The sequence below is a fragment of the Rana temporaria genome, chromosome 8, assembly GCF_905171775.1.
Source record: "Rana temporaria chromosome 8, aRanTem1.1, whole genome shotgun sequence".
NCBI classification, from domain to species: domain Eukaryota; kingdom Metazoa; phylum Chordata; class Amphibia; order Anura; family Ranidae; genus Rana; species Rana temporaria.
Window position 1 is genome coordinate 19,704,814 of NC_053496.1, and position 26,687 is coordinate 19,731,500.

General features: G+C 44.1%; 1 long non-coding RNA gene across 1 annotated transcript in view; it reads right to left on the reverse strand.

The window, feature by feature from the left end:
• Nucleotides 1-24,883, reverse strand: part of LOC120946728 — a 43,587-nt gene extending 18,704 nt beyond the window's left edge. Inside the window, exons 1-2 of the long non-coding RNA XR_005750781.1 lie at nt 24,810-24,883; nt 18,799-19,564 (exon numbers count right to left, since the gene is read on the reverse strand). This is a non-coding gene — a long non-coding RNA (uncharacterized LOC120946728). The remainder of the gene's footprint in view (nt 1-18,798; nt 19,565-24,809) is intronic.
• Between the last annotated feature and the right edge of the window lie 1,804 nt (nt 24,884-26,687).

The window sequence follows — 26,687 nt, forward strand, 5'->3', positions numbered from 1 at the left end:
ACCCTTTTGCGCCTAATCTTCCAGACTTTGGGGCCCGTGGACCCCAAACTTGGCACACATATAGCCTCACTCTTCCTCTACAAATGTGCAAAGTTTGTTGTCTGGGGGACCTACGGCCGGGGAGCACCAATTTTTCAAAGTCGGGCACCCCTTCCATAGACTCCCATGTTAAATCGCCTAATCTCCAGGATTGTGGGGACCCGGTACCGATGGCCGTAGGTCTCCTGGACCCCAAACTTGGCACACATGTAGCCCCAGTTCTCCTCCAAGTGTGCAAAGTTTGCTGTCTGGGGGATCTATGGCCGAGAAGCAACGATTTTTCAAAGCCGGGCACCCCTTCTATATACTCCCATGTTAAATGTAAGTCTAGTCATGGGCACAGTGAGGCATGGGCACAGTGAGGCACAGTGAGGCATGGACACAGTGAGGCATGGACACAGTGAGGCATGAACATGGACACAGTGAGGCATGCACATGGACACAGTGGCCCAGATTCAAGTAGAATGGAGCAATATTTGCGTGGGCAAAGAGCAAAGATTTTTCTCTGCGCCCACGCAAATATTTCCATTTGCCCAGCGATTCACGGAGCAGTAGCTCCGTAAATTGCGCGGGCGCTATGCTAATTAGCCCTGCGTAAGGGCGCCTAATGTAAATGATCCCGCCGGGGGCGGGAATCATTTAAATTAGGCGCGCTCCCGCGCCGAACTAACAGCGCATGCTCCGTCGGGAAACTTTCCCGACGTGCATTGCGGCAAATGACGTCGCAAGGACGTCATTTGCTTCTAAGTGAACGTGAATGGCGTCCAACTTTTGTGAATCGGTGGTAGTATGCAATTTGCATACTACACGCCGATCACAAAGGCCGCGCCCCTTAGCGGCCAACGCAAGAATGCAGCCTGGGATGTGAAGGCATAAGGAGGCTTATGTTTGTCACATCCTAGGCTGCATTCGGTGTAACGAGGTTCCTGAATCAGGAGCACTCGTTACACCGGAGCAAGTAAGCACTTGCGCCGCGCAACTATGGTTGCGCGGGCGCAAGTGCTTCTTGAATCTGGGCCAGTGAGGCACAGTGAGGCATGCAGATGGACACCCTAGGCTTATACCCAAGTCAATAAGTTTTCCCAGTTTTTTTGTGGTAACATTTGGTGCCTCTGCTTATATTCGGGTCGGCTTCTACTCGAGTATATACGGTATATAGTTGTATTTAAAATGTTCTTTTAAGCTTTCGCAAAGTGTTTCCCAGTGCTAAACTTTTTATCCAATTTCTAAATTGCTGCATTTGTACATTTTAAAAGCCAATATAAAGGAATAGTAGTGGTAAAAAAAAGCCCTTGTGGATTTAATTTAATTTTAACTTTTTTTGTTTTGTTAATTCTCCTTTAAGGGGGTGTGGCAGGGGGCGTTTCCTATGCCTACATATATTTGTTAGTAGGTGTCCCTCATTCCCATCTCAAAATGTTGGGAGGTATGGTTTGAGGAATGGTATCCCATCATTGGTATCAGTGGAAGAAATAGTGCCTCCTTGTTGGTGTCAGTGGGAGGAATAGTGCCTCATATCAGTGGGAGGAATAGTACCCCAAGAGCCAGATAAAGGCTAGCAAAGGGACCCCTGGTCTATTGCATAGAGCTTGATAGAGCTTGATAGAGACAGATGTCAGATGAGAGTGGCCAGACTTGTTTTCGATGATAAAAATTCACAACATGTTGAGATGGGAATGAGAGACACCTACTAGCAAACGTATGTAGGCATAAAACACGCCCCCTGCCACACCCCCTTAAAGGAGAATTAACCAAAAAAAAAGGCTAATTAAATGCACAAGGACTTTTTCTTACCACTACTATTCCAAATGCAACAATTTAGAAATTGGATGAATGGTTTAGCTCTGGGAAACTCTTTTTGAAAGATAAAAAGTGCATTTTATATACATCTATATAGATCGGACCAAAATGAGGGACAAATGAGGGGAAAAGAGGGACATTGCTCCAAATCAGGGACAGTTGTTCCTAAAACCTTCGCAAAAGTGGGTAGTAGGCATGTGCAATTTTTTAAGTTACAAATACGTTTTCCGTCAATTTTCGTTATTTTAGTTGATTCGTTAACATACGAATGAACGAACGGTTTAGCGCAATTAATAACGAATAACGATATTTTCAAAATAACGAATATGAAAAACAACGAAGATACGAAAGAAGAAAGAAACGAAAACATAGAAACAACGAAAATACAGAACCCAAAAAAAAAAAATAATTACAAAAAACAAAATGAACGAAAATGCAAACTTACTAATATTCGAAGACCGAAAAGAAAACAACCGAAATGCCGAACAAAGACTAAAAAACGAAAATCAAAACTAACGAAAAATAAATTACGAATCTTCGGAAAACGGAAATGAAAACAACGAAAATACGAAATAATGTAAATTAGCTTTCGTTAGTGCTGAAATATTTCTGGACATTGACCAATAGCCACTGAGCGATGTCCCTTTCCTCTGAAGAGGTTTGTTCCTTCCCCCAATGAGCTTCTTTCTCATTACCTCCTGGCTCCTTGTGTCTTTTTCTGTGTTACACTGCAGTGCATCTAATTTCTAGATTTGTATTTGTAATATCTGACATATTTTAGTTTTCTTCTACGTCAGACTTCATTCTAGACAGGGTGTGTGTGCTAACTAAGACAGTCAAGTCAATCACAGTAAAGTACGAATTACAAAATTACGACGAGTAGTGTGTCGAATAAACGTAAAATGTATTCTAACAGAATTACGAATGCAATAAAATCTACAAAAGTACGTTTTTACAATCAAAGCAAATTAGACACGAAAATACGAATGATCATAAAGCAACGAAAATATATTTCTTACGAAAATACGAATGCGGCATGATGGAAAATATAATGTAAATACGAATAGCAAAACAACGAAAATTTAACCAACATAAAAACGAAGGAACGAATAAAATCATTTTAAAAATACGAACGTGGCAGATTACAAAATATAACGAAAATACGAATCTTGATTCAACGAAAAATAAACTAACAGAAAAAAACGGAAACGGAAAAAAGAGTGTTACGAAAATACTAAAGAGTACGAATACGATAACTAACGTACAGTATTACGACTCGTTACAAATCACGATAAACGAACAGAAATAAACAACATTTTTTGCTGTGCACATGTCTAGTGGGTAGCTTCCCTAAAAACACAGGAGATTAAAGCATGTATAGCTATTTATGTTAGTTTTGGATAGAGTAGGGAAGGGTTAAACTCCTATCTGTTTATTTTTTACTGTCTGCATGCTGTTAGAGAGGTTTCCTTTCTAACTAAGAGACATAAAAGGAAGAGAAAGGAAGAGCCCCGAGACATTTCCCGCCACTGGAAGATTTTACCTTTACCTCATGTTTTGATGGCAACTCTAATAATTTTGACTTTGCATCACTTTATTTTGTTAAAGTGGTTGTAAACCCTAATCATTTTTTACCTCAATGCTCTCGCCACGGAGGCGATCGGGTCTGTTCCCTGGGCTGACGTGGAGACGAGTGAGGGAGAAGATGGCCCCTCATCTTAGGGTTGCCAACTTTCTGAAATGGAAATAAGGAACGGGGGGCGGGGCGGGGCATGGGCGTGGGTGGGGCGGGGATGTTTTTTCCTGTGCAAAAAAAGACAACATTTTAAGGAAGTGTAGTGCAAATATCTTTATATAATTATACTTCCATAACTTTTTCTTTGCTTTCCTTACCATTTTATCTGCTACTCTCCCCCCCTTTTTTTGCTCTCCTTCTGCTCTCCTTCCCCTTTTTTTGCTCTCCTTCTGCTCTCCTTCCCCTTTTCTCTGCTATCTTTCCCTTTTCTTTACACTTTCCCTTTTCTTTGCTCTCCTTCTGTTTTCTTTGCTCTCCTTCCCCTGTCTTTGCTCTCCTTCCCCTTTTTTAAATCTCCTTCCCTTCTCTCTGCTCTCCTTCCCTTTGCTCTCCTCCCTCTGCCCCTCTTTCCCTTTTTTCTGCTCTCCGTCCCATTTTGTTGTCTCTTCTTCCCATTTTATTTGCTCTCCCGATGCTCTCCTTCCTCTTATCTGCTGCTTTGCCTAATATCCCTTTTCTTTGCTCAACCTTCCCCTTTCCTCTGCTCTTCTCCCCTTTTCTCTCTTCTGCTTACCTTTTTTTCTCTTGTGCTCTGCTCGCTTTCTTGCAGCAGCAGCTAGTTTTCTTTCTTCTTCGTTTTCTTTCTTCTTCTTCTCTTCTTCTTCTCTTCTTCTTCTTGGTAACGCGGGCGCCGGGTGGGGAATGCAGGGAGGGGTTACGTCGTGACGTCACAACGTCATCGGCACGGCATTGCGGAATTGGCCAGAAGGCGGAGGGGAGGGGACGCCGACGCACAGACAGTCACTACATGATGAAAGTGACGAACACCAATAAGGTACCGCGGAATACGGAACAAAGTGCATTCCGTATCAGTTTGATACGGAACAGCACTTGTCTGTTTAAAATACGGGACGATTCCGTATTTTACGGAACGGTTGGCAACCCTACCCCATCTGTTTCCATCTCTTTGCAGGGCGGAAGCGACGTCAAAACGTCACTTCTGCCCAATGTTTTTAAAGGGACATTTTTTTTTAATTATGACCTCATCGTGCCCATTGCAGAATCTGATCTGTGTACCCGAGTCTGTGACGTATTCAGATGGCAGCCATGCAGTTTTAAAAACTAGCACTCCTCCTTGTGCTGTTTCGTGATAGGCGGAACACTCGGTTTTCCAGCAAACACTGTGTTCAGTGTTTCGCCTATCACGATCGCCCTCTCGTCTAACACGTACGAGAGGGCGATTGTGATAGGCGGAAAGCTGAACATAGTGTTTGCTGGGAAACTGAGTGTTCCGCCTATCACGAAACAGCACAAGGAGGAGTGCTAGTTTTTAAAAACGCACGGCCGCCATCTGAATACGTCACAGACTCGGGTACACAGATCAGATTCTGCAATGGGCACGGTGAGGTCAGGCTGCAAAGGTAACGGGAGCTGCCGAGAGGATGGTCGAGTTGAAGAGCTGCAATGGGCACAGTGAGGTCAGACTGCAATGGGTACAGTGAGGTCAGGCTGAAAATGGGCACAGTGAGGTCAGGCTGCAAATGAGCACAGTGAGGTCAGGCTGCAATGGGCACAGTGAGGTCAGGCTGCAAATGGGCACAGTGAGGTCAGGCTGCAAATGGGCACAGTGAGGTCAGGCTGCAAATGGGCACAGTGAGGTCAGGCTGAAAATGGGCACAGTGAAGCTGCAAATGGCTATTGTTGACCCTCTTTTCCGCTTACAGTAGCTGTTGCATTCTCACCCTCGGCTAATGCCGCGTACACACGATCATTTTTCGGCATGAAAAAAAACATTGTTTTTCAGCGTTTTTCCAACTTCATCATTAAAAACAACATTGCCCACACACCATCGTTTTTTAAAAAATTATGAAAAAAGCGCGGTGACGTACAACATGTACGACGGCACTCTAAAGGGGAAGTTCTATTCGCCTTTGGGCTGCTTTAGCTGATTCCGTGTTAGTAAAAGACGATTCGCGCTTTTCTGTCTGTTACAGCGTGATGAATGTGCTTACTCCATTACGAACGGTAGTTTTACCTGAACGAGCGCTCCCGGCTCATAACTTGCTTCTGAGCATGCGCGGGTTTAAAACGTTGTTTTTGCCAACACACGATCATTTTTCACAACCCGAAAAACGACATTTTTTAAAACGACGTTAAAAAAATACAGCATGTTCGAATTATTTTTTTGTCGTTTTTCAGAAGCCGAAAAACGATGTGAAGCCCACACACGATCATTTTAAATGACTTTTTTAAAAACTTCGTTTTTTTTTCATGCCGAAAAATGATCGTGTGTACACGGCATTATACTCGAGTCAATAAGTTTTCCCATTTTTTTTGTGGTAAAATTAGGTCTTTGGCTTATACTCGAGTATATACGGTATCTCTTTTTTTACATAAGCAGCCTAGCAGAAGAGGAAGGTACTTACTGACCTCTATACTGCTTGCAGAAAACTGAACCGGCGTATTTTCTTGCAAACCATTTATGTTGACTCTTAAATTCCTTAAAGCAATCCATGTATACACACTCAGTAATCTTCCTTTCAACGGATAAAATTCCCTTGTCATCTGACACTTAGGAGAACAAAGACCCGACTCCCACCTGCCACAGACAGGTCAGAGAGAATTCTGTCACAGACGAGGGGGGGATTTCGCTCCCAGCATTTCCAGATGGGTGAATCGAGACAGCGCTGGCTGTGACGCGATGCCAACCGACAATCCTAACTTCCACAATAGAACAAATAGACGTGCAAGCAAGTGGCTCATTATCAACTTAAAGGGAGAGTACAGTGAATGTCTATGGAGCAGATATTTGAAGATAACCTTACAGTCCAACACTCGGCTCAACACCCCTCAAGAAGATCCCCCTTGAGCCCGACCACATTATTTTATGTTTTCAGGTTGTGTATTTACATTTGCATTGCCCTACGCTGAAGTGTACAAAAAAAAAAAAATGATTGGGCTAGATTCAGGTACAATTGCGCTTTTTTTACGGGGGCGCAGGGCAACGTTTTTGCCCTGCGCCCCCGCAAATTTACTGCGCTGCCCTTGATTCACGGAGCAGTAGCTCCGTAAATTGCGTGGGGCGCGCCGGCAAAATGCCCGGCGTAAGCGCGCGCAATTTAAATGATCCCGTAGGGGGCGGGGATCATTTAAATTAGGCGCGTTCCCGCGACGATCGTAGAGCGCATGCTCCGTCAGGAAACTTTCCCGACGTGCATTGCGGCAAATGATGTCGCAAGGACGTCATTTGCTTCAAACGGGAATGGCGTCCAGCGCCATTCACGAATCACTTACGCAAACTACGTAAATTTGAAATTTCGCCGTAACAAGCCTCTTCAACTCTGTTTACAATTTTATGGGCTCTTCTGATTCTCCTAAACTCAATGGCCCGGATTCAGAGACAGCGTCGCATATTTCTGCCGGCGTAGTGCATCTCGTATGCGCTACGCCGACGTAACACAGAGAGGCAAGCACAGTATTCACAAAGCACTTGCTCCCAACGTTACGCCGGCGTAACGTAAAATCGTAGGGGTAAGCCGGCCTAATTGAAAGTAGGTGGAAGTGGGCGTGATCCATTTAAATGAAGCGTGACCCCATGCAAATGATGGGCCGAACGAACGGCGCATGCGCCGTCCCGTGGACGTAGCCCAGTGCGCATGCTCAGAATCACGTCGAATATACTCCCTTAGATACGACGGCTCAATGCCTACGACGTGAACGTAACCTACGCCCAGCCCTATTCACGTACTACTACGTAAACAAGGTAAAATACGATGGCTGTTCCCTGGTCCATACCTTTGCAGGAGTTGCGCCTCCTAGATGGGGAATAACTATACGCCGGAAGTAAGCCTTACGCAAACCGCGTTTATTATGCGCCGAGCGCAACTACGTTTGTGAATCGCCGTATTTCCCTCATTTGCATATTTGCAATGAGGCTGCCAGCATAAATATGCGCCCAAGATAGGAAAGTTACATCGGTCGGAGGAAGCCTATTTTCAGGCGTATCTAGTTCTATGGGCACGGCGCATAGATACGACGGCCGCATTGACACTTAGGCGGCGTATCTCGAGATACGTTGGCGTAAGTGCTATGTGAATCCGGGCCAATGTATTGTTTGCTTCTGTTTGTTACTGTTGTAATGGTTCATGCCATTGGTGTGGGAAGGACAATCACTGATTTATGAATATTTGCCTTACCTAGCCGATAAATATAATTAGATATTACCATTTATAGGTAATAACAACAGAAATTGTTGAGCCAGGAAATATCCGATTGCCTTCTGGGGGATCAGCAAGGAATTTCTCCCCCCCTCCCCCACTAGAACAAATTGGACCATGCTTCATAGAGATTTTTTACCTTCCTCTGTAGGTTTAAGATTTCGTATATGGAGGTCTTCTATTTATTTATTTGTTTCCATTAGTTGAACTAGATGAAATTGTGTATTTTTTTTCAGCCTAACTAACCATGTAACTAGGTAACCAATTCCTGAGATCTTTGGTCAGAGGCAGTGGTGTCGCTAGGGGGTGGCTACTGGGGCTATAGCCCCAAATCTGGGGCCCAAAGCCCCGAGCCTCTTACCTAAGGTTGACTTTGGGCTCCATCTGCTCAGCTGGTGGCCGGGGGGAGACCGGACATGACTAGTTAATGTTATCAGCCACAAGTTCTTATCTATATTCAGCAGTTCCAACAATTTAATCATTGTCCTGATGCCCACTTCTATACCGATATGCCGGGCAATGTAATTGTGGGGAGCTGCAGCACAAGTATTACTCCGCCGGGACTTTTTTTTTTTGATGATTTTCAAGCTCAGGCAGAGTAATCCACGTGCTGCGGTTCCTGGCAATAACATTGCCGGGCAGATTGGTATAGAGGTGGACATCAGGACAATGATTCATTTGTCAACTGTCAAATATAGATAAGAGCTAGTCATGTGCCTCCACCAGCTGAGCAGATGGAGCCCAGTCTGGTCTGGATCACCACAAGCAGTAAGCGCTTAAGCTGAGGGGTTAAACAGTCCTCTTGCTTCGCTTAGCAGAAGTTATTTGTTTTAGTTTTAGAATTGCTGCAGACAAGGGGGCGCTATCTGGAGACCCTGATGTAAGGTGGGATCCGCACTCAGATATGTAACGATAATATATATACTGTATATTAGGGCTGTTACTGATTAAAATTTTCATGTTCGATTAATAGATTTTTTTTTTATCGATTAATCGACTAATTTCGATTAATTATAACGCACATACATTTTTCGATTCTCCACCATATATAGTCCCCACTGTAATATCCACAGACATCTCCCCACTGTAATATCCACAGACATCTCCCCACTGTAATATCCACAGACATCTCCCCACTGTAATATCTACAGACATCTCCCCACTGTAATATCCACAGACATCTCCCCCACTGTAATATCTACAGACATCTCCCCCCACTGTAATATCCACAGACATCTCCCCCACTGTAATATCCACAGACATCTCCCCCACTGTAATATCCACAGACATCTCCCCCACTGTAATATCCACAGACATCTCCCCCACTGTAATATCCATAGACATCTCCCCCCACTGTAATATCCACAGACATCTCCCCCACTGTAATATCCACAGACATCTCCCCCACTGTAATATCCACAGACATCTCCCCCACTGTAATATCCACAGACATCTCCCCACTGTAATATACACAGACATCTCCCCCACTGTAATATCAACAGACATCTCCCCCACTGTAATATCCACAGACATCTCCCCCCACTGTAATATCTATAGACATCTCCCCACTGTAATATCCACAGACATCTCCCCCCCCCCCACTGTAATATCCACAGACATCTCCCCCACTATAATATCCACAGACATCTCCCCTACTGTAATATCCACAGACATCTCCCCCACTGTAATATCCACAGGCATCTCCCCACTGTAATATCCACAGACATCTCCCCACTGTAATATCCACAGACATCTCCCCCACTGTAATATCCACAGACATCTCCCCCACTGTAATATCCACAGACATTTCCCCACTGTAATATACACAGACATCTCCCCCACTGTAATATCCACAGACATCTCCCCCACTGTAATATCCACAGACATCTCCCCCCCACTGTAATATCTACAGACATCTCCCCACTGTAATATCCACAGACATCTCCCCACTGTAATATCCACAGGCATCTCCCCACTGTAATATCCACAGACATCTCCCCACTGTAATATCCACAGACATCTCCCCACTGTAATATCCACAGACATCTCCTCCACTGTAATATCCACAGACATCTCCCCCACTGTAATATCCACAGACATTTCCCCCACTGTAATATCCACAGACATCTCCCCCCACTGTAATATCCACAGACATCTCCCCACTGTAATATCCACAGACATCTCCCCACTGTAATATCCACAGACATCTCCCCCACTGTAATATCCACAGACATCTCCCCCACTGTAATATCCACAGACATTTCCCCACTGTAATATACACAGACATCTCCCCCACTGTAATATCCACAGACATCTCCCCCACTGTAATATCCACAGACATCTCCCCCCCACTGTAATATCTACAGACATCTCCCCCACTGTAATATCCACAGACATCTCCCCCCCACTGTAATATCCACAGACATCTCCCCACTGTAATATCCACAGACATCTCCCCACTGTAATATCCACAGACATCTCCTCCACTGTAATATCCACAGACATCTCCCCCCACTGTAATATCCACAGACATCTCCCCTACTGTAATATCCACAGACATCTCCCCCACTGTAATATCCACAGGCATCTCCCCACTGTAATATCCACAGACATCTCCCCACTGTAATATCCACAGACATCTCCCCCACTGTAATATCCACAGACATCTCCCCCACTGTAATATCCACAGACATTTCCCCACTGTAATATACACAGACATCTCCCCCACTGTAATATCCACAGACATCTCCCCCACTGTAATATCCACAGACATCTCCCCCCCACTGTAATATCTACAGACATCTCCCCACTGTAATATCCACAGACATCTCCCCACTGTAATATCCACAGGCATCTCCCCACTGTAATATCCACAGACATCTCCCCACTGTAATATCCACAGACATCTCCCCACTGTAATATCCACAGACATCTCCTCCACTGTAATATCCACAGACATCTCCCCCACTGTAATATCCACAGACATTTCCCCCACTGTAATATCCACAGACATCTCCCCCCACTGTAATATCCACAGACATCTCCCCCCACTGTAATATCCACAGACATCTCCCCCCACTGTAATATCCACAGACATCTCCCCCACTGTAATATCCACAGACATCTCCCCCACTGTAATATCCACAGACATCTCCCCCACTGTAATATCCACAGACATCTCCCCCGCTGTAATATCCACAGACATCTCCCCCACTGTAATATCCACAGACATCTCCCCACTGTAATATCCACAGACATCTCCCCCACTGTAATATCCACAGACCTCTCCCCCACTGTAATATCCACAGACATCTCCCCCACTGTAATATCCACAGACATCTCCCCCGCTGTAATATCCACAGACATCTCCCCACTGTAATATCCACAGACATCTCCCCCACTGTAATATCCACAGACATCTCCCCCGCTGTAATATCCACAGACATCTCCCCACTGTAATATCCACAGACATCTCCCCCACTGTAATATCCATAGACATCTCCCCCCACTGTAATATCCACAGACATCTCCCCCACTGTAATATCCATAGACATCTCCCCCCACTGTAATATCTACAGACATCTCCCCCCACTGTAATATCCACAGACATCTCCCCCACTGTAATATCCACAGTCATCTCCCCCACTGTAATATCCACAGTCATCTCCCCCACTGTAATATCCACAGTGGGGGAGATGTCCCCCACTTTCCACCTTCTCGCTCGCATGAAGGTGGAAAGCTTTTGCGAGGAGGAGCCGAGACAGCCGCAGAGGGACCCCAGAAGACAGGGTTAGGGGACACTCTGTGAAAAACAAGCTGCACAGTAGAGGTAAGTATAACATGTTTGTTATTGTTTATTTTTAGTGACCCTTTGGCCCCATACTCACGAGCAAACATGTCTGCTGAAACTGGCCCGCAGGCCAGTTTCAGCAGACATGTTTGGTCGTGTGTGGGCGCGAGCGGGCCGAATTCCAGCAAACATTTGCCCGCCGGGCCTTTTCCCAGCAGACAAATATTCCTGGACTTGTTTTAAAACAGTCCGCTGGAATTCAGCCCGCTCGGACATGTACGGTCGTCAGTACAGACCTACCGTACATGTCCAGGCGCCCGCCGTCCCTCGCATGCGTCGAATGACTTCGACGCATGCGTGGAAGCATTTTAAAGGCGGGCCGCCCACGTCGCCGCGTCATTGTCGCGGCGACACCGCGTCATCGACGCGGCGACACCGCGGACACGCCCCGCGTATTGTTTACGCGCGGACTTCTGTACGATGGTGTGTACAACCATCGTACAGAAGCCCTCTGGCAGACATGTATGGTGGAAACGGTCCGACGGACCGCTTTCACCATACATGTTTGTCCGTGTGTACCCGGCCTCAAAGTTACACGAATGTCGGTTATCCATAGGATGTCTTTAGGCTTATAGAATCTATCTGGAGATATGTTCAGTATCACGCTCTTCTAATACACATGTTTACTGATGTCTTAACAACTCACGTTACCTTGTAAGTTATTCTGTCATGTTTACATTAGCAGAGGATTTGTCATGTTATGCTACATATACATCTATGTACAGATGTATATGCATGGTTACCTTTTTCCTAATAAAAACCTTTTGTGGAAAAAAAATTAAAAAAAAAAATCGCAGATCGCCTCCATTAAAAATAAAATAAATATATATACAAGAAATGCCTTAAATCTTTTCACTTATTTTGTAGCCCCTCTCTTCCGGATTCACGTAGGAGCGCGCATCTTTGTGCGGGCGTAACATATTGTATTTACGTTACTCCTCCGCAACTTTGACAGGCAAGTGCTGTATTCTCAAAGCAAAGTTGCGGCGGCGTAGCGTAAATAGGCAGGCGTAAGCCCGCCTAATTCAAATGTGAAAGATGTGGGCGTGTGTTATGTTCATTTATTGTGACCCCACGTAAATGACGCTTTTTACGAACGGCGCATGCGCCGTCCGTGAAAGTATCCCAGTGTGCATGCTCCAAATTAACCCGCAAAAAGCCAATGCTTGCGACGTGAACGTAAATGACGCCCAGCCCTATTCGCGAACGACTTACGCAAATTACGTAAAACGTGAAAAATTCGACGCTGTTCCGACGTCCATACCTAACATTGGTACGCCTCATATGCGCCTCATAGAGCAGGGGTAACTTTACGCCGGAAAAAGCCTTACGTAAACGGCGTATCTGTACTGCGTCGGCCGGGCGTACGTTCGTGAATAGGCGTATCTAGCTGATTTACATATTTCTAGGCGTAAATCAGCGTACACGCCCCTAGCAGCACTGCGTAAATATGCAGTTAAGATACGACGGCATAGGAGACTTACGTTGGTCGTATCTTAGAGAAACTTTGGCGTATCTGATTCTTTGAATCAGGCGCCAGGATACGACAGCTCTGACTCAGAGATACGCTGGCATATCTGGAGATACGCCGTCGTATCTCCTACGAGAATCTGGCCCTATAACCTTTGCGCAATCCAACCAATATACGCTTATTGCGATTTTTATTTAAACAAAAATAAGTAGAAGAATACGTATCAGCCTAAACTGACATTTTTATATATATATTTTTTTTTGGGGGATATTTATTATAGCAAAGAGTAAAAAATATTCATTTTTTCTCAAAATTGTCGCTCTATTTTTGTTTATATCGCAAAAAAAAAAAACCCGCAGAGGTGATCAAATACCACCAAAAGAAAGCTCTATTTGTGGGAAAAAAAGGACGCCAATTTTGTTTAGGTGCCACGTCGCACAATTGTCAGTTAAAACGTCGCAGTGCCGTATCGCAAAAAGTGCTCTGGTCACGAATCGGGTAAATTCTTCCGGGGCTGAAGTGGTTAAAAGATTTTGCAGTGTAAAAACTTCAGTACTACTCCTTCTATTTTCTCAGTTTGAAACATAATACTTGTGTTATTGTGCCAAGGTCTATATATGCGTGTATTTTAAAAACCCCCTAAACATGTAGTTAATTGCGTGTGAGCAATGTCTTTGAACAGCCAACTGGAAAACTATTGCTCAGTACATTCATTGGGCCAGATTCACAGCGGAGATACTCCGGCGTATCTCTGTTTCTATCTATGCGCCTGATTCATAGAATCAGTTACACATAGATATCCCTAGGATCCGACAGGTGTAATTGTTTTACACTGTCGGATCTTAGGATGCAGTACCGCGGCCGCCGCTGGGGGGAGTTCGCGTCGTAAACCAGCGTCGCAAATTAGGAGTTACGGCGATCCACAACGGATTTTCGCGTTCGCTACGTCGCCGCTAGTCTAGTTTCCCGTCGCAAAGTTAGTCGTCGTTTTTGGTGCCTTAACTTTACACAGCAATCGTATTGCTGTCTAAAGTATGGCCGTCGTTCCCGCGTCGAAATTTAAAAATGAACGTCGTTTGCGTAAGCCGTCCAGGAATACGGAATTACGCTACGTGCGTCGCCGTTCGAAAAAATGACGTCACGGCGCGCAAAGAACGACGGGAATTGCGAAACTGAGCATGCGCAGTAGGTCCGGCGCGGGAGCGCGCCTAATTTAAATGGCACACGCTCATTTGAATTGGCCCACCTTGCACCTGGAGGGCGTAGGTTTTCATTGCAAGTGCTCTGTGAATCAGGCACTTGCGATGAAAACTTGCGGCGGTGTAACGTATCTACGATACGTTACGCCGCCGCTCACCTACGTGAATCTGGCCCCTTGTTCCTAAATACATGTAGCAGCACATCGTTCCCTGCAGCTAGGATAGGATGCCCAGACATGGACCTCATTTTTTAGATTTGATGAAGATTCAGCGATAATGCAAAATCTTCACATTCTTATGCCCTGTACACACGATCGGTTCATCCGATGAAAACGGACCGATGGATTTTTTCATCAGATATCCCATGAAGCTGACTTTCATCAGTCTTGCCTACACACCATCAGGTAAAGATCCGATTGTGTCCAACGCGGTGACGTAAAACACAACGACGTGCTGAGAAAAATGAAGTTCAATGCTTCCGAGCATGCGTCGACTTGATTCTGAGCATGCGTGGATTTTTGACCGATGGATTTCCCCACAGACGATCGTTTTTTTCTATTGTTTTTTTTAACCATAAGAAAATATTAAAACATATTAAAACACACGATCGATTCGTCCGATGAAAACGCCAAGAAAGCTCTGCCAGCAGTTATCTTGCTGGTGCTTGCTGAGAAAAGCGAGCGTGTGTATGAGGCTATAAACTGCAGATCATGTTGGATCATACTGCCCTCTTGTGGTTATACTAAGTTAAGACATGAGATCTAGATTATTAAAGGGGCACTAAAGGAATTTTTTTTTTTAACCACTTAAGGAGCGGACCAATATGCTGCTAAATGACCCAAGTGGTTTTTACAGTTCGGGACTGCGTCGCTTTAACAGACAATTGCGCGGTCGTGCGACGTGGCTCCCAAACAAAATTGGCGTCCTTTTTTCCCCCCACAAATAGAGCTTTCTTTTGGTGGTATTTGATCACCTCTGCGGTTTTTATTTTTTGCGCTATAAACAAAAATAGAGCGCCAATTTTGAAAAAAATTCAATATTTTTTACTTGTTGCTATAATAAATATCCCCCAAAAACATATATACAATTTTTTTTCCCTCAGTGTAGGCCGATACGTATTCTTCTACCTATTTTTGGTAAAAAAAAATCGCAATAATCGTTTATCGGTTGGTTTGCGCAAAATTTATAGCGTTTACAAAATAGGGGATAGTTTTATTATTATTATTTTTTTTTTTACTACTAATGGCGGCGATCAGCGATTTTTTTCGTGGCTGCGACATTATGGCAGACACTTCGGACAATTTTGGCACATTTTTGGGACCATTGTCATTTTCACAGCAAAAAATGCATTTAAATTGCATTGTTTACTGTGAAAATGACAGTTGCAGTTTGGGAGTTAACCACAGGGGGCGCTGTAGGAGTTAGGGTTCACCTAGTGTGTGTTTACAACTGTAGGGGGGTGCAGCTGTAGGTGTGACGTCATCGATTGTGTCTCCCCTATAAAAGGGATCACTCGATCGATGCAGCCGCCACAGTGAAGCACGGGGAAGCCGTGTTTACATGCGGCTCTCCCCGTTCTTCAGCTCCAGGGAGCGATCGCGCGGGGGGGGGGGGTGTCTAGAAACGAATAGCCGCCCCCTCATCCCAGGTCGCTCCCCCGCGAGTTTCCGACCGCCGCATGTAGCGGGGGATATCCCGATTGGACCCCCGACCCACGTCTAGGCAGGGATGTACAGGTACGCCAATGTGCCTGTACGTGCCATTCTGCCGACGTATATGTACATGCGGCGGTCTGGAAGTGGTTAAATAACAAACATGTCATACTTCCCTCCACTGTGCAGTTCGTTTTGCACAGAGTGGCCCTGATCCACGTCTTCTGGGGTCCCTCGGCGGCTGTCTCTGGTCCTCCCCGCAATTAGTCACCAGTCATGCGAGAGCTCGCATGGTGGTCACCAATTGCGGGCGGGCTCCCGTGATACAGCGAGCGGCCATAGCCGCTCACTGTATCACTCGGCCCCGCCCCTCGCCGCATCACTGGATGTGATTGACAGCAGCCCCAGCCAATGGCTACGCTGCTTTCAATCCATCAGCTCTAGCCAATCAGCGGCCAGGCTGAGTGGCGAGGAGGATCTCGGGACCGCGCAAACTTTCGAGGGGTCAGGTAAGTATAACGGGGGCTCGGGGGGGGGGGGTGTTATGCGATGTTTTTTCACCCTAATTTACAACTCCTTTAAGTTTGTTTTATGCAACTGTAAATTAAAAAACAACTAGAACTTCAAGGTTTGATAAATTACAACCAGAAATCAAGTTGCTCAAACAGATTACAATGTGATTCTACACTCTCCTTTAGCTAAAAAAGAAACTATGTGGTGCAGGGCCATAACTATGTGTAATGGACCAATAGCAAAACCATTAGACCCTGTTCAGATCGATGTGTTTACAGTAATTCAGGTTGAAATGCACGTCAGTGTAATGCAGAGCAACACATACATATGAATTATTAATGGGAAGCCAATAAACCAAACCAGTGGACGCCCAACCCACCTGCATTACAGAGAACCATAATGTTTGCTGGTTTGATAAAGAACTACCATGTGTTGTGGTGCATTCTGCTGGGAAATGGTTAATTTTTAGGTACATTGTGATGAGCTGGCAGCCCATTGAAAGAATGGGCTGGACTAATGCAAGGCACATTAATGAGCAATATAACCTGGATGTGCAGGCTGCCATGTGTGAGTTACAGTAACACATTGAATAGGATCATACACATAGCTCCCAACTGTCCCTGATTTCGAGGGACTGTCCCTGATTTCGAGGGACTGTCCCTGATTTGGAGCAATGTCCCTCTGTCCCTCATTCTCCTCATTTGTCCCTCATTTTGGTCTGATCTATATAGTTGTATATAAAATACACTTTTTATCCATCAAAAAGTGTTTCCCAGCGCTAAACCTTTCATCTGATTTCTAAATTGCTGCATTTGTAAATTCCAAAAGCCAATGAAAAGGAATAATGGTGGTAAAAAAAAGCACTTATGAGTTTAACCAATCTTGGTTTTTGTACAATTCTCCTTTAACCCTCCTGGCGGTATCCCCGAGCGTGACTCGGGGTTGATTTTTTCTGCTATAATCGGTATCCCCGAGTCACGCTCGGGGTAGCTATGCAGAGCCTGCAGCGTGCGCTGGCTTACCTTGTTCCTGGATCCAGCGATGTCACCGCGCTGTGTGAGCGAGCGGGACCTCGCTCGATTCACACAGCGTCCTCCTGTGCCGCCGATCTCCGTTCCCTGCGACGTTGCGATGCACGGGAGCGGAAATCGGCGCCAAATTCAAAAAAGTAAACAAACACATTACATACAGTATACTGTAATCTTATAGATTACAGTACTGTATGTAAAAAATACGCACACCCCTTGTCCCTAGTGGTCTGCCCAGTGCCCTACATGCACTTTTATATAATAAAAACTTTTTTTTTCTGCCTGTAAACTGTAGATTGTCCATAGCAACCAAAAGTGTCCCTTTATGTCAAAAATGGTTTTAGATCAGCTAGAAAACAGCGGTAATGAATTATAATCACTTGCAGAATTGTGCGATAGTGATTTGTGGGGAAATTCGTCATAAAAAAATAAATGTAATGACAGCGACAATTCTGCAACTGAGCAAATTTCAGTGATTTTGATTACATTATTGAATAATTTTTATTATAATTATATTATTATTTGTTATAATTATTTTTAATTATTTATTATATTATAATTTATAATTTTGTTTTTAAAAAAATGTCATCCCCGGGATGCCTATTAGATTCTTGTTTGGTCAGATTTAAGTGAGTTATTCCTAAAAATTACAGACCTACAGTATAAAACGCCAAATGTTAAGGCTTTTTCGGCGTAACGTTGCTCCTGCTATTCGGAGGCGCAGCCAATGTTAAGTATGGACGTCGTTCCCGCTTCGAAATTTGAATTTTTTACGTCGTTTGCGTAAGTCGTTCGCAAATAGGGCTGGACGTAATTTACATTCACGTCGAAACCAATACGTCGTTGCGGCGTACTTGAGAGCAATGCACACTGGGATATGTACACGGAAGGCGCATGCGCCGTTCGTAAAACACGTCAATCACGTCAGGTCATCACACATTAGCATAAAACACGCCCCCCCCCCTTCCACATTTGAATTACGCGGGCTTACGCCGGCCCCATTTACGCTATGCCGCCGCAACTTACGGAGCAAGTGCTTTGTGAATACTGCACTTGCTCCTGTAAGTTGCGTCGGCGTAGCGTAATACAATACACTGCGCCGCCGTAACATCAAGCGCAGCTACCTGAATCTGCCCCTCTGGCTCTAGGTTCCCCAGGTCTTTTGCAATCCTACTACAACAAAGTGTTCAAGTTCGGCTTGAAGAAAAGGTGGCAACCCCAATTACAAGGGTGGATTTTTTTTTTTTTTTTTTAGTGTTGAGCTTTAAAATGATTAGAATTAAATTGTTCTTACCTGTCTTAAAAATGCACCTCCCTAAAAAGCGTCATAAAACGTCTATTTCCTGAACGTCCTTGTGTTGTGGTTGTGCTGTTCTTTACGACTTGCTGCGTTCTAACAAACTTCATTACGTTTGTGTGACATTGTCCCATAATTTCTTGCAGGAAAAAATAAACTTTTTTATCCGTAGCTTGATGCAATGTATTGTATGGAGGTGACTCGTAGTACATTGTTTGTGCTTTCCTGGTTAGAATATATATTTCTCAGTTAAAGCATCTGTAGGATTTTAAAGTTAAAATATGAGTTATTCACTCAGCTAACCAACCAGAGGTGATCCCAGCAATTGAAGGCCTGGGATGTTCCAGTATTTGTAGGGTGGAGGGACCATGTGGATGAAGCCGGGGGGGGCTGAGTTCTGTTCTTGTCCCATTGTTCGTAGACATGATGTAAATTGATGTAAGAGCTGAACACAAGATAAATGCACTTCTATACAGAAGCAATACGCTGCCTGCCTAGCAGGAAATCAGGGTGTCCATTTATCATGAATCATTAGATCAGTTTTTTCAGTTAAAGTTCTTCTCAGCTTTCGCTGTGTTTTTTTTTTTTTTTTTAATCTTTAGCACACAAATTGCTGTGAGTATCCAGCAAAGCACCACAGAAGTGGAAGTCAGTAAAAAAATTTTGTTTTAAAAGTTTTGACCTTGATATCATACACTTCAGTCCGTCAGCACCGTCAAGCCCGTTCACAGGCAGCGATATGTCATACTGAACCAGGCTACAGCTGACATACATTGGATGGACAGAGTGGAGGAAGGATAAAAAGGGGAAGGAATAAGAGAGAAAGAGAGAGAGAGCAAGATAAAAAACAAGAAAGAATTAGAGAAAAAGAGAGAAAGAAAGGGAGAGAGAGAGAGAGAGGACAAGACAGACAGAGAAAAAGCAAAAAAAAAAGAGAGAGAAGAAAAGAAAGAGGATGGGGGAGAAAAAGAGAGGGAGAGGAAGAGAGAGAGAGGGGAAGAGAGAGAAAGAGAGAGAAAGAACAAGAGAGAATGAAAGAGAAATAACGAGAGAGAAAGAAAGAAGAAAATGGAAAGAGAGAGAGAGAGATAGGGAGAGGGAGAGGGAGAGGGAGGGGGAGAAAGAGAGAGAGAGAGAGAGAGAGAGAGAGAGAGGAAGTGAGACAAAGAAAGAGGAAGAGGTAGTTAGAAAAATAAGGAGAGAGAAGGAGAGAAGGGGATGGATAGAGAAAGAGAGAGAGCGAGAGATAGGGGGAGGACGAGACAGATAGAGAAAAAGTATAAAAAGAGACAAGAGAAAGAGTAAGAGCGAGAGAAAAATGAAAAGAGTGAGGAAGATAGAGAAAGAACAAGAGAGAATGAAAGAGAAAGAAAGAAGGAAATGGACAAAGAGAGAGAAAAAGAGATAGAGGGAGGATGAGACGTACAGAGAGAGAAAGAGAGAGAGAGAGAGAGGATAAGGGGAAAAAAAGAGAGAGAGAGAGAGAGAGAGAGAGAGATTGAGAGAGAGAGGAAGAGAGAGAAATAGGAAAAGGTAGATAGAAAAATAAGGAGAGAGAGGGGGAAGAGAGAGAAAGAAAGAGGAAGAAAGAAAGAAAGAAAGGGATGGATAGAGAAAGATTAAGAGAGAGAGAGAGAGACAGAAAGGGATGGTTAGAGAAAGGGAGAGAGCATAGATAGATAGTGAAAGACAGAAAAGAATGGATAGATAAAGAAAGAGTGAGATTTTAATAGATAAAGAGAGAGAGAAAGAAAGGACAAAGGAGAAAGAGCAAGAGAACAAGAGAGAAGGAAAGAATAAAAAAAAGAATGAAATAGAGAGAGAAACAGAAAGAGAGAGATAGGGGGAGGACGAGACAGACAGAGAGAAGAACAGAAAGGCAGAGGGCAGGGGAGAAATAGAGAGAGAGCGTGAGAGAGAGAAAGAGGAAGAGGTGTATATAAAAATAAGGAGAGAGAGAGAATGAATAGATAGAGAAATACAGAAAGGGATTGATAGATAAAGACAGTGAGATTTGAATAGATAAAGAGAGAAAGAAAGAGTGAGAGGGGGATAGAGAGGGAAGAAAGACAGATAGAGAAAGAGAGGGAGAGAGAGAGAGAAGGGGAAAAAAAGTAAAGGATTGGATTGAGAAAAGAGATGAGGCGGGGAAGGCAGAAGGATAGAGAGAACGATTCCCCAACCAAAGAGTGAGGGAGAGATAGAGATGGAGAAAGAGAAGGAAAGAATTGAGAAAAATGGGGTGCATAAAAAGAGAGACATACATATAGACAAAGAGAGAGAGAGAGAGACACTCAATGAACAACGAGGGGGGCGGGGTGTCGAGAGAAAGGGGGAGAGAGAAGGAAATAATTGAAAGAGATAAAAGAAGGGAATTGGGGCATAATGAGAATGATAGAGACCAATGTAGAGAGAAAGAGATAAAAAGAAAGAAGTGAGGAGGATAAAGAGGGAGAGACCCATTGAATGAGAAACAAAATGTTAAGGAGAGAAAGAGGGGGCAGAGAAGGGCACAGAAAAGGGAAAAGTAAGAGAAGCCATCAAAAAAAAAGAAGAAAAAAGAAGCAGGGTGGAAGAGGGGAGACAGAGAAGAGACACAGAGGGAAGAACAATATGACATGAAGGAGACAGAACATTGAATTATAAAAAGAGAGGGAGGAGCAGAGAAGAGGGAAGAACAGACAAGAATAGAGAATTAGTCATGATAAAATAATGATACAAACAATCATTTAAAACAAGCACCAGAAATTGAACAATTAAAATGTTTTTTTTTTTTAAATTTAGTTTAGTTCATTCAATTATTATTTACAGCACCTCTTTACATTGAATACAATACGAGCCACACCCATATCTTGATCTTTATGTCTGCTATGAATAATCGTACATGGATTGAAATCCAGCCAGTTCAGCAGGGACCGGCCGAATTTCGATCCATGTATTTGCAGGCTGGTTGTACAAAATTCGATCTACCGATCAACTTCTATATAACCGCCCTGTCAGATTTTCCCTGCTTGATCAGCACTGCAGGTTTTAATCTCCAGCATTTGTTTCATTTAGTGTAACTCCGCTTTTGTTGATTGAAATCAAACCCCTGATCAATGTGCATTATAAAGACCTAAACAAGCTTTGTAGCAGAGTCCCTCCCTTTTTCTGCTCTGAAGTTGATGGTTTGTTTCAGTGTCCATCCCAGACTGAGTCCTGTAACCAATCTGGGAAGAATGGCATTTAACCACTTCAGTCCCGGAAGATTTGGCTGCCCAATGACTGGGCCATTTTTTGCGATTCGGCACTGCGACGCTTTAACTGACAATTGCGCGGTCGTGCGACATTGCACCCAAACAAAATTGACGTCCTTTTTTTCCCCACAAATAGAGCTTTCTTTTGGTGGTATTTGATCACCTCTGCGGTTTTTATTTTTTGCGCTATAAACAAAAAAAGAGCGACAATTTTGAAAAAAAAGCAATATTTTTTTCTTTTTGCTATAATAAATATCCCCCAAAAAACATATAAAAAACAAATTTATTTCTCAGTTTAGGCCGATACGTATTCTTCTACATACGCAGTAAGCGTATATTAACTGGTTTGCGCAAAAGTTATAGCGTTTACAAAATAGGGGATAGTTTTATGGCATTTTTATTATTATTTTATTTGCCGGCAAACTGCAATTTTTATCGTACTGATTACTGTATAAATGTCACTGGCAGGGAAGGGGTTAACCACTAGGGGGCGAGGAAGGGGTTAAGTGTCTCCTAGGGAGTGATTCTAACTAGGGTTGTCCCGATACCGATACCAGTATCGGTATCGGGACAGATACCGAGTATTTGCGGGAGTACTCGTACTCGCGCAAATACCCCCGATACCTAAATAGAATACTTCCCCCCCCCCCCCCCCCGCTGCATCGCACCGCCGCATTGAAAAGCCGCCGCATGGGTTAAACGCTGTGCGGGAACATCACTTTGAATAGCTGTAGTGTTCCCGCGCGTATAGACACTCCCCCTTGCCCGGGATTGGATGGGTGATCGTGATCTGTCCAATCCCGAGCAAGGGGGAGTGTCTATACGCGCGGGCAAAACAGCTATTCAAATGAATGCTGTGATTTTCTCCATGCGGCGGCGGCGGCAAAGGTATGGGGGACATTGCTGCTAGAGGGACATTGCTGCTAGAGGGACATTGCTGCCAGAGGGACATTGCTGCCAGAGGGACATTGCTGCCAGAGGGACATTGCTGCTAGAGGGACATTGCTGCTAGAGGGACATGGCTAGAGGGACATGGCTGCATATGTGAGGGACATGGCTAGAGGGACATTGCTAGAGGGACATGGCTAGAGGGACATGGCTAGAGGGACATGGCTAGAGGGACATGGCTGCATATGTGAGGGACATGGCTAGAGGGACATGGCTGCATATGTGAGGGACATGGCTAGAGGGACATGGCTGCATATGTGAGGGACATGGCTAGGGGGACATGGCTGCATATGTGGGGGACATGGCTAGGGGGACATGGCTGCATATGTGGGGGGACATGGCTGCAATATGTGGGGGACATGGCTGCAATATGTGGGGGGACATGGCTGCAATATGTGGGGGGACATGGCTGCATTTGGGGACACATTTAAAAAAAGTATTGATATTCGGTATCGGCGACTACTTGAAAAAAAGTATCGGTACTTGTACTCGGTCCTAAAAAAGTGGTATCGGGACAACCCTAATTCTAACTGTGGGGGGGGGGGGGGGCTACATGTGACATGACAGTGATCGCTGCTCCCGATGACAGAGAGCAGTATATCACCGTCTGGTCACTAGGCAGAACAGGGAAATGCCTTGTTTACATAGGAATCTCTCTGACACGATCACGGGACACCGGCAGACATAGAGTCCGCGGGTCCCGTGGGCACAGTCACGAAACTTGCGGCGGGCGCGCACGCACGCGCCCACTTGGCGACAGTTTCAAAGCAACGTACAGGTCAGTTGCTATGCCTGCCCGTGCCATTTTGCTGATGTAAATGTACGTTGGGCAAGTGGTTAAAAATGAGTTTACAAGCATTTGGAAGAATTCAGCGTATTTAATCCGCCTCTCAGATCTCTAATTTGCTAAGCGATAATAAACTGAATGCACCTGAATGCAGGTAAATGCTCAGCGTGAAATATGCCATTTATATGTGTTTAGAAATGGCCTCTAATAGCCAGATTCAAGTAGGGCGCCGCATCTTTAAGGCGGCGTAGCGTATCGTATTTACGCTACGCCGCCTTAAGTCAGAGAGGCAAGTACTGTATTCACAAAGTACTTGCCTCCTAACTTACGGCGGCGTAGCGTAAATGGGGCCGGCGTAAGCGCACCTAATTCAAATGAGGATGAGGGGGCGTGTTTTATGTTAATGGGGGGTGACCCGACGTGATTGACGTTTTTTACGAACGGCCCATGCGCCGTCCGTGTACATATCCCAGTGTGCATTGCTCCAAAGTACGCCGCAAGGACGTATTGGTTTCGACGTGAACGTAAATTACGTCCAGCCCTATTCACGGACGACTTACGCAAACGACGTAAAATTTTCAAATTTCGACGCGGGAACGACGGCCATACTTAACATTGACTAGGCCAGCTATTTGATGGAATAACTTTACGCCGGAAAACGCCTTACGTAAACGGCGCATCTTTACTGCGACGGGCGCACGTACGTTCGTGAATCGGCGTATCTAGGCATTTACATATTCTATGCCGAACTCAACGGAAGCACCACCTAGCGGCCAGCCTAAATATTGCACCCTAAGATACGACGGCGCAGGCTGTCGTATCTTAGCTAGGTTTAAGTGTATCTCAGTTTGAGAATACACTTATACTTACGACGGCGCAGATTCCGAGTTACGTCGGCGCGTAAATCTTTCTGAATCTGGCCATAAATGTATATAATCACCTGTATGTAATCGGGCCATGTGAATGAGGCCTAATCAAAAAAAAATATAAAAATAAATAAAGCATCTCATACTTAGAAGCTACAATTTGACACTTACCAGGCACGATGTACAGACCATCTAGGACCATAGGATAAAAGCTAATGAAAAAAATAAAAACAAAAATAAAAACTGGAAAAAGGGGAGAAAAAAATAAATAAATTAGAATTTACAATATCCTTGTCAGGAAAATATCACAGCAGCATTGGAACATTGAGACTCTCTTCGTTCATAGCAATACATACAGTGAGGAAAATAATTATTTGATCCCCTGCAGATTTTGTAAGTTTTCCCACTTACAAAGAAATGAAGGGTCTATAATTGTTATCATAGGTGTATTTAACCACTACAGTCCCGAGTTTCTTTCTGAGATTTGGTGTTTACAAGTTAAAAACATTTTTTTTTTTTGCTAGAAAATTACTTAGAACCCCCAAACATTATATATATGTTTTTCTAACACCCTAGAGAATAAAATGGCAGTCATTGCAATACTTTTTGTCTCACCGTATTTGCTCAGTGGTCTTGAAAGTGCACTTTTTTTTGGAAAAAAAAAAAAAAAAAACACTTTTTAAATTAAAAAATAAGACAACAGTAAAGTTAGCCCAATTATTTTTTTTAGATTTTGAAAGATAATATTACGCTGAGTAAATTGATACCCAACATGTCACGCTTCAAAGTTGCGCCCGCCTGTGGAATGGCGACAAACTTTTACCCTTACAAATCTCCATAGGCAATGTTTACAAAAATTCTACAGGTTGCATGTTTTGAGTTTCAGAGAAGGTCTAGAATGATTGCTCTCGCTCTAACAATCGCGGCGATACCTCACGTGTGGTTTGAACACCGTTTTAATATGCGGGCGCTGCTCGTGTATGCATTCGCTTCTGCGCACAAGCTCGTCGGGACGGGGTGTTTTAAAAAAAAAATCAAATTTTTATTTTTTATTTTGACACTGTTTTTTTTTGTTTTATATATTTTTGGGTCACTTTTATTCCTATTACAAGGAATGTAAACATCCCTTGTAATAGAAAAAAAAGCATGACAGGTCCTCTTAAATATGAGATGTGGGGTCAAAAAGACCTCAGATCTCATATTTAGCCACTTAAGGACCGGACCAATATGCTGCTAAATGACCCAAGGGGTTTTTACAATTCGGCACTGCGTCGCTTTAACTGACAATTGCGCGGTCGTGCGACGTGGCACCCAAACAGCGTCTTTTTTTCCCCACAAATAGAGCTTTCTTTTGGTGGTATTTGATCACCTCTGCGGTTTTTATTTTTTGCGCTATAAACAAAAATAGAGCGAAATTTTGCAAAAAATTCAATATTTTTTACTTTTTGCTATAATAAATATCCCCCAAAAACATATATAATTTTTTTTTTCCTCAGTTTAGGCCGATACGTATTCTTCTACCTATTTTTGGTAAAAAAAAATGCAATAAGCGTTTATCGATTGGTTTGTGCAAAATTTATAGCGTTTACAAAATAAGGGATAGTTTTATTTTATTTATTTTTTACTACTAATGGCGGCGATCAGCGATTTTTTTTTCGTGACTGCGACATTATGGCGGACACTTCGGACAATTTTGACACATTTTTGGGACCATTGTCATTTTCACAGCAAAAAATGCATTTAAATTGCATTGTTTATTGTGAAAATGACAGTTGCAGTTTGGGAGATAACCACAGGGGGCGCTGGAGGAGTTAGGGTTCACCTAGTGTGTGTTTACAACTGTAGGGGGTGTGGCTGTAGGTCTGACGTCATCGATCGAGTCTCCCTATAAAAGGGATCACTCGATCGATGCAGCCGCCACAGTGAAGCACGGGGAAGCCGTGTTTACATACAGCTCTCCCCGTTCTTCAGCTCCGGGGAGCGATCGCGAGGGGGTGGCTAGAAACGAATAGCTGCGCCCTCATCCCCGATCGCTCCTGAAGCCACGGG